This window comes from Ambystoma mexicanum, unplaced genomic scaffold (genome assembly GCF_040938575.1).
Source record: "Ambystoma mexicanum isolate Mex_15411 unplaced genomic scaffold, UKY_AmexF1_1 Mex_scaf73, whole genome shotgun sequence".
NCBI classification, from domain to species: Eukaryota; Metazoa; Chordata; class Amphibia; order Caudata; family Ambystomatidae; genus Ambystoma; species Ambystoma mexicanum.
The window spans coordinates 1,303,222-1,309,008 of NW_027182492.1; positions in this window are offsets into that span (position 1 = coordinate 1,303,222).

Below are 5,787 nucleotides of genomic sequence, written 5' to 3' on the forward strand. Positions count from 1 at the left end.
GGGTGGGGATGGTGGGAGACATGAGTGGGGGCCTGGTGGAGGCTGCCCCTGCACTGCTGGGTGGTGGGGGTGGTGGGAGACATGAGTGGGGGCCTGGTGGAGGGTGCCCCTGGTGGCTGGGTGGTGGGGGTGGTGGGAGACATGAGTGGGGGCCTGGTGGAGGGTGCCCCTGGTGGCTGGGGGGTGGGGGTGGTGGGAGACATGAGTGGGGGCCTGGTGGAGGCTGCCCCTGCACTGCTGGGGGGTGGGGTGGTGGGAGACATGAGTGGGGGCCTGGTGGAGGGTGCCCCTGGATGGTGGGGGGTGGGGGTGGTGGGAGACATGAGTGGGGGCCTGGTGGAGGCTGCCCCTGCACTGCTAGGGGGTGGGGGTGGTGGGAGACATGAGTGGGGGCCTGGTGGCGGCTGCCCCTGCACTGCTGGGGGGTGGGGGTGGTGGGAGACATGAGTGGGGGCCTGGTGGAGGGTGCCCCTGGATGGTGGGGGGTGGGGGTGGTGGGAGACATGAGTGGGGGCCTGGTGGAGGGTGTTCCACAGTGCTGGGTGGTGGGGGTGGTGGGAGTCATGAGTGGGGGCCTGGTGGAGGGTGCCCCTGGTGGCTGGGTGGTGGGGGTGGTGGGAGACATGAGTGAGGGCCTGGTGGAGGCTGCCCCTGCACTGCTGGGGGGTGGGGGGGGGTGGGAGACATGAGTGGGGGCCTGGTGGAGGCTGCCCCTGCACTGCTGGGGGTGGGGGTGGTGGGAGACATGAGTGGGGGCCTGGTGGAGGGTGCCCCTGGTGGCTGGGTGGTGGGGGTGGTGGGAGACATGAGTGGGGGCCTGGTGGAGGGTGCCCCTGGTGGCTGGGTGGTGGGGGTGGTGGAAGACATGAGTGAGGGCCTGGTGGAGGCTGCCCCTGCACTGCTGGGGGGTGGGGGGGGTGGGAGACATGAGTGGGGGCCTGGTGGAGGCTGCCCCTGGTGGCTGGGGGGTGGGAGTGGTGGGAGACATGAGTGGGGGCCTGGTGGAGGCTGCCCCTGCACTGCTGGGGGGTGGGGGTGGTGGGAGACATGAGTGGGGGCCTGGTGGAGGCTGCCCCTGCACTGCTGGGGGGTGGGGGTGGTGGGAGACATGAGTGGGGGCCTGGTGGAGGGTGCCCCTGGATGGTGGGGGGTGGGGGTGGAGGGAGACATGAGTGGGGGCCTGGTGGAGGCTGCCAATGGTGGCTGGGGGGTGGGGGTGGTGGGAGACATGAGTGGGGGCCTGGTGGAGGCTGCCCCTGCACTGCTGGGGGGTGGGGGTGGTGGGAGACATGAGTGGGGGCCTGGTGGAGGCTGCCCCTGCACTGCTGGGAGGTGGGGGTGGTGGGAGACATGAGTGGGGGCCTGGTGGAGGGTGCCCCTGCAAAGCTGGGGGGTGGGGGTGGTGGGAGACATGAGTGGGGGCCTGGTGGAGGCTGCCCATGGTGCCTGGGGGGTGGGGGTGGTGGGAGACATGAGTGGGGGCCTGGTGGAGGCTGCCCCTGCACTGCTGGGGGGTGGGGGGGTGGGAAACATGAGTGGGGGCCTGGTGGAGGGTGCCCCTGGTGGCTGGGGGGTGGGGGTGGTGGGAGACATGAGTGGGGGCCTGGTGGAGGCTGCCCCTGCACTGCTGGGGGGTGGGGGTGGTGGGAGACATGAGTGGGGGCCTGGTGGAGGCTGCCCCTGCACTGCTGGGGGGTGGGGGTGGTGGGAGACATGAGTGGGGGCCTGGTGGAGGGTGGCCCACAGTGCTGGGTGGTGGGGGTGGTGGGAGACATGAGTGGGGGCCTGGTGGAGGCTTCCCCTGCACTGCTGGGGGGTGGGGGTGGTGGGAGACATGAGTGGGGGCCTGGTGGAGGGTGCCCCTGGTGGCTGGGGGGTGGGAGACATGAGTGGGGGCCTGGTGGAGGCTGCCCCTGGTGGCTGGGGGGTGCGGGTGGTGGGAGACATGAGTGGGGGCCTGGTGGAGGCTGCCCCTGCACTTCTGGCGGGTGGGGGTGGTGGGAGACATGGGTGGGGGCCTGGTGGAGGCTGCCCCTGCACTGCTGGGGGGTGGGGTGGTGGGAGACATGAGTGGGGGCCTGGTGGAGAGTGCCCCTGGATGGTGGGGGGTGGGGGTGGTGGGAGACATGAGTGGGGGCCTGGTGGAGGGTGCCCCTGCACTGCTGTGGGGTGGGGGTGGTGGGAGACATGAGTGGGGGCCTGGTGGAGGCTGCCCCTGGATGGTGGGGGGTGGGGGTGGTGGGAGACATGAGTGGGGGCCTGGTGGAGGCTGCCCCTGCACTGCTGGGGGGTGGGGGTGGTGGGAGACATGAGTGGGGGCCTGGTGGAGGGTGCCCCTGGTGGCTGGGGGGTGGGGGTGGTGGGAGACATGAGTGGGGGCCTGGTGGAGGCTGCCCCTGGTGGCTGGGGGGTGGGGATGGTGGGAGACATGAGTGGGGGCCTGGTGGAGGCTGCCCCTGCACTGCTGGGTGGTGGGGGTGGTGGGAGACATGAGTGGGGGCCTGGTGGAGGGTGCCCCTGGTGGCTGGGTGGTGGGGGTGGTGGGAGACATGAGTGGGGGCCTGGTGGAGGGTGCCCCTGGTGGCTGGGGGTGGGGGTGGTGGGAGACATGAGTGGGGGCCTGGTGGAGGCTGCCCCTGCACTGCTGGGGGGTGGGGGTGGTGGGAGACATGAGTGGGGGCCTGGTGGAGGGTGGCCCTGGATGGTGGGGGGTGGGGGTGGTGGGAGACATGAGTGGGGGCCTGGTGGAGGCTGCCCCTGCACTGCTAGGGGGTGGGGGTGGTGGGAGACATGAGTGGGGGCCTGGTGGCGGCTGCCCCTGCACTGCTGGGGGGTGGGGGTGGTGGGAGACATGAGTGGGGGCCTGCTGGAGGGTGCCCCTGGATGGTGGGGGGTGGGGGTGGTGGGAGACATGAGTGGGGGCCTGGTGGAGGGTGTTCCACAGTGCTGGGTGGTGGGGGCGGTGGGAGTCATGAGTGGGGGCCTGGTGGAGGGTGCCCCTGGTGGCTGGGTGGTGGGGGTGGTGGGAGACATGAGTGAGGGCCTGGTGGAGGCTGCCCCTGCACTGCTGGGGGGTGGGGGGGGTGGGAGACATGAGTGGGGGCCTGGTGGAGGCTGCCCCTGGTGGCTGGGGGGTGGGGGTGGTGGGAGACATGAGTGGGGGCCTGGTGGAGGCTGCCCCTGGTGGCTGGGGGGTGGGGGTGGTGGGAGACATGAGTGGGGGCCTGGTGGAGGCTGCCCCTGGATGGTGGGGGGTGGGGGTGGTGGGAGACATGAGTGGGGGCCTGGTGGAGGGTGCCCCTGGATGGTGGGGGGTGGGGGTGGTGGGAGACATGAGTGGGGGCCTGGTGGAGGGTGGCCCACAGTGCTGGGTGGTGGGGGTGGTGGGAGACATGAGTGGGGGCCTGGTGGAGGCTGCCCCTGCACTGCTGGGGGGTGGGGGTGGTGGGAGACATGAGTGGGGGCCTGGTGGAGGCTGCCCCTGCACTGCTGGGGGGTGGGGGTGGTGGGAGACATGAGTGGGGGCCTGGTGGAGGGTGCCCCTGGATGGTGGGGGGTGGGGGTGGTGGGAGACATGAGTGGGGGCCTGGTGGAGGCTGCCCCTGCACTGCTGGGGGGTGGGGGTGGTGGGAGACATGAGTGGGGGCCTGGTGGAGGGTGCCCCTGGTGGCTGGGTGGTGGGGGTGGTGGGAGACATGAGTGGGGGCCTGGTGGAGGGTGCCCCTGGTGGCTGGGTGGTGGGGGTGGTGGGAGACATGAGTGAGGGCCTGGTGGAGGCTGCCCCTGCACTGCTGGGGGGTGGGGGGGTGGGAGACATGAGTGGGGGCCTGGTGGAGGCTGCCCCTGGTGGCTGGGGGGTGGGAGTGTTGGGAGACATGAGTGGGGGCCTGGTGGAGGCTGCCCCTGCACTGCTGGGGGGTGGGGGTGGTGGGAGACATGAGTGGGGGCCTGGTGGAGGCTGCCCCTGCACTGCTGGGGGGTGGGGGTGGTGGGAGACATGAGTGGGGGCCTGGTGGAGGGTGCCCCTGGATGGTGGGGGGTGGGGGTGGAGGGAGACATGAGTGGGGGCCTGGTGGAGGCTGCCCATGGTGGCTGGGGGGTGGGGGTGGTGGGAGACATGAGTGGGGGCCTGGTGGAGGCTGCCCCTGCACTGCTGGGGGGTGGGGGTGGTGGGAGACATGAGTGGGGGCCTGGTGGAGGCTGCCCCTGCACTGCTGGGAGGTGGGGGTGGTGGGAGACATGAGTGGGGGCCTGGTGGAGGGTGCCCCTGCAAAGCTGGGGGGTGGGGGTGGTGGGAGACATGAGTGGGGGCCTGGTGGAGGCTGCCCATGGTGCCTGGGGGGTGGGGGTGGTGGGAGACATGAGTGGGGGCCTGGTGGAGGGTGCCCCTGCACTGCTGGGGGGTGGGGGTGGTGGGAGACATGAGTGGGGGCCTGGTGGAGGGTGCCCCTGGATGGTGGGGGGTGGGGGTGGTGGTAGACATGAGTGGGGGCCTGCTGGAGGGTGGCCCACAGTGCTGGGGGGTGGGGGTGCTGGGAGACATGAGTGGGGGCCTGGTGGAGGGTGGCCCACAGTGCTGCGGGGTGGGGGTGCTGGGAGACATGAGTTGGACATGAGTGGGGGCCTGGTGGAGGGTGGCCCACAGTGCTGGGGGTTGGGGGTGCTGGGAGACATGAGTTGGACATGAGTGGGGGCCTGGTGGAGGGTGGCCCACAGTGCTGGGTGGTGGGGGTGGTGGGAGACATGAGTGGGGGCCTGGTGGAGGCTGCCCCTGCACTGCTGGGGGGTGGGGGTGGTGGGAGACATGAGTAGGGGCCTGGTGGAGGGTGCCCCTGGTGGCTGGGGGGTGGGGGTGGTGGGAGACATGAGTGGGGGCCTGGTGGAGGATGCCCCTGGTGGCTGGGGGGTGGGAGTGGTGGGAGACATGAGTGGGGGCCTGGTGGAGGCTGCCCCTGCACTGCTGGGGGGTGGGGGTGGTGGGAGACATGAGTGGGGGCCTGGTGGAGGCTGCCCCTGCACTGCTGGGGGGGTGGGGGTGGTGGGAGACATGAGTGGGGGCCTGGTGGAGGGTGCCCCTGGATGGTGGGGGGTGGGGGTGGAGGGAGACATGAGTGGGGGATGGTGGGGGGTGGGGGTGGAGGGAGACATGAGTGGGGGCCTGGTGGAGGCTGCCCATGGTGGCTGCGGGGTGGGGGTGGTGGGAGACATGAGTGGGGGCCTGGTGGAGGCTGCCCCTGCACTGCTGGGGGGTGGGGGTGGTGGGAGACATGAGTGGGGGCCTGGTGGAGGCTGCCCCTGCACTGCTGGGGGGTGGGGGTGGTGGGAGACATGAGTGGGGGCCTGGTGGAGGCTGCCCCTGGATGGTGGGGGGTGGGGGTGCTGGGAGACATGAGTGGGGGCCTGGTGGAGGGTGCCCCTGCACTGCTGGGGGGTGGGGGTGGTGGGAGACATGAGTGGGGGCCTGGTGGAGGGTGGCCCACAGTGCTGGGTGGTGGGGGTGGTGGGAGACATGAGTGGGGGCCTGGTGGAGGCTGCCCCTGCACTGCTGGGGGGTGGGGGTGGTGGGAGACATGAGTGGGGGCCTGGTGGAGGCTGCCCCTGCACTGCTGGGGGGTGGGGGTGGTGGGAGACATGAGTGGGGGCCTGGTGGAGGGTGCCCCTGGATGGTGGGGGGTGGGGGTGGTGGGAGACATGAGTGGGGGCCTGGTGGAGGCTGCCCCTGCACTGCTGGGGGGTGGGGGTGGTGGGAGACATGAGTGGGGGCCTGGTGGAGGGTGCCCCTGGTGG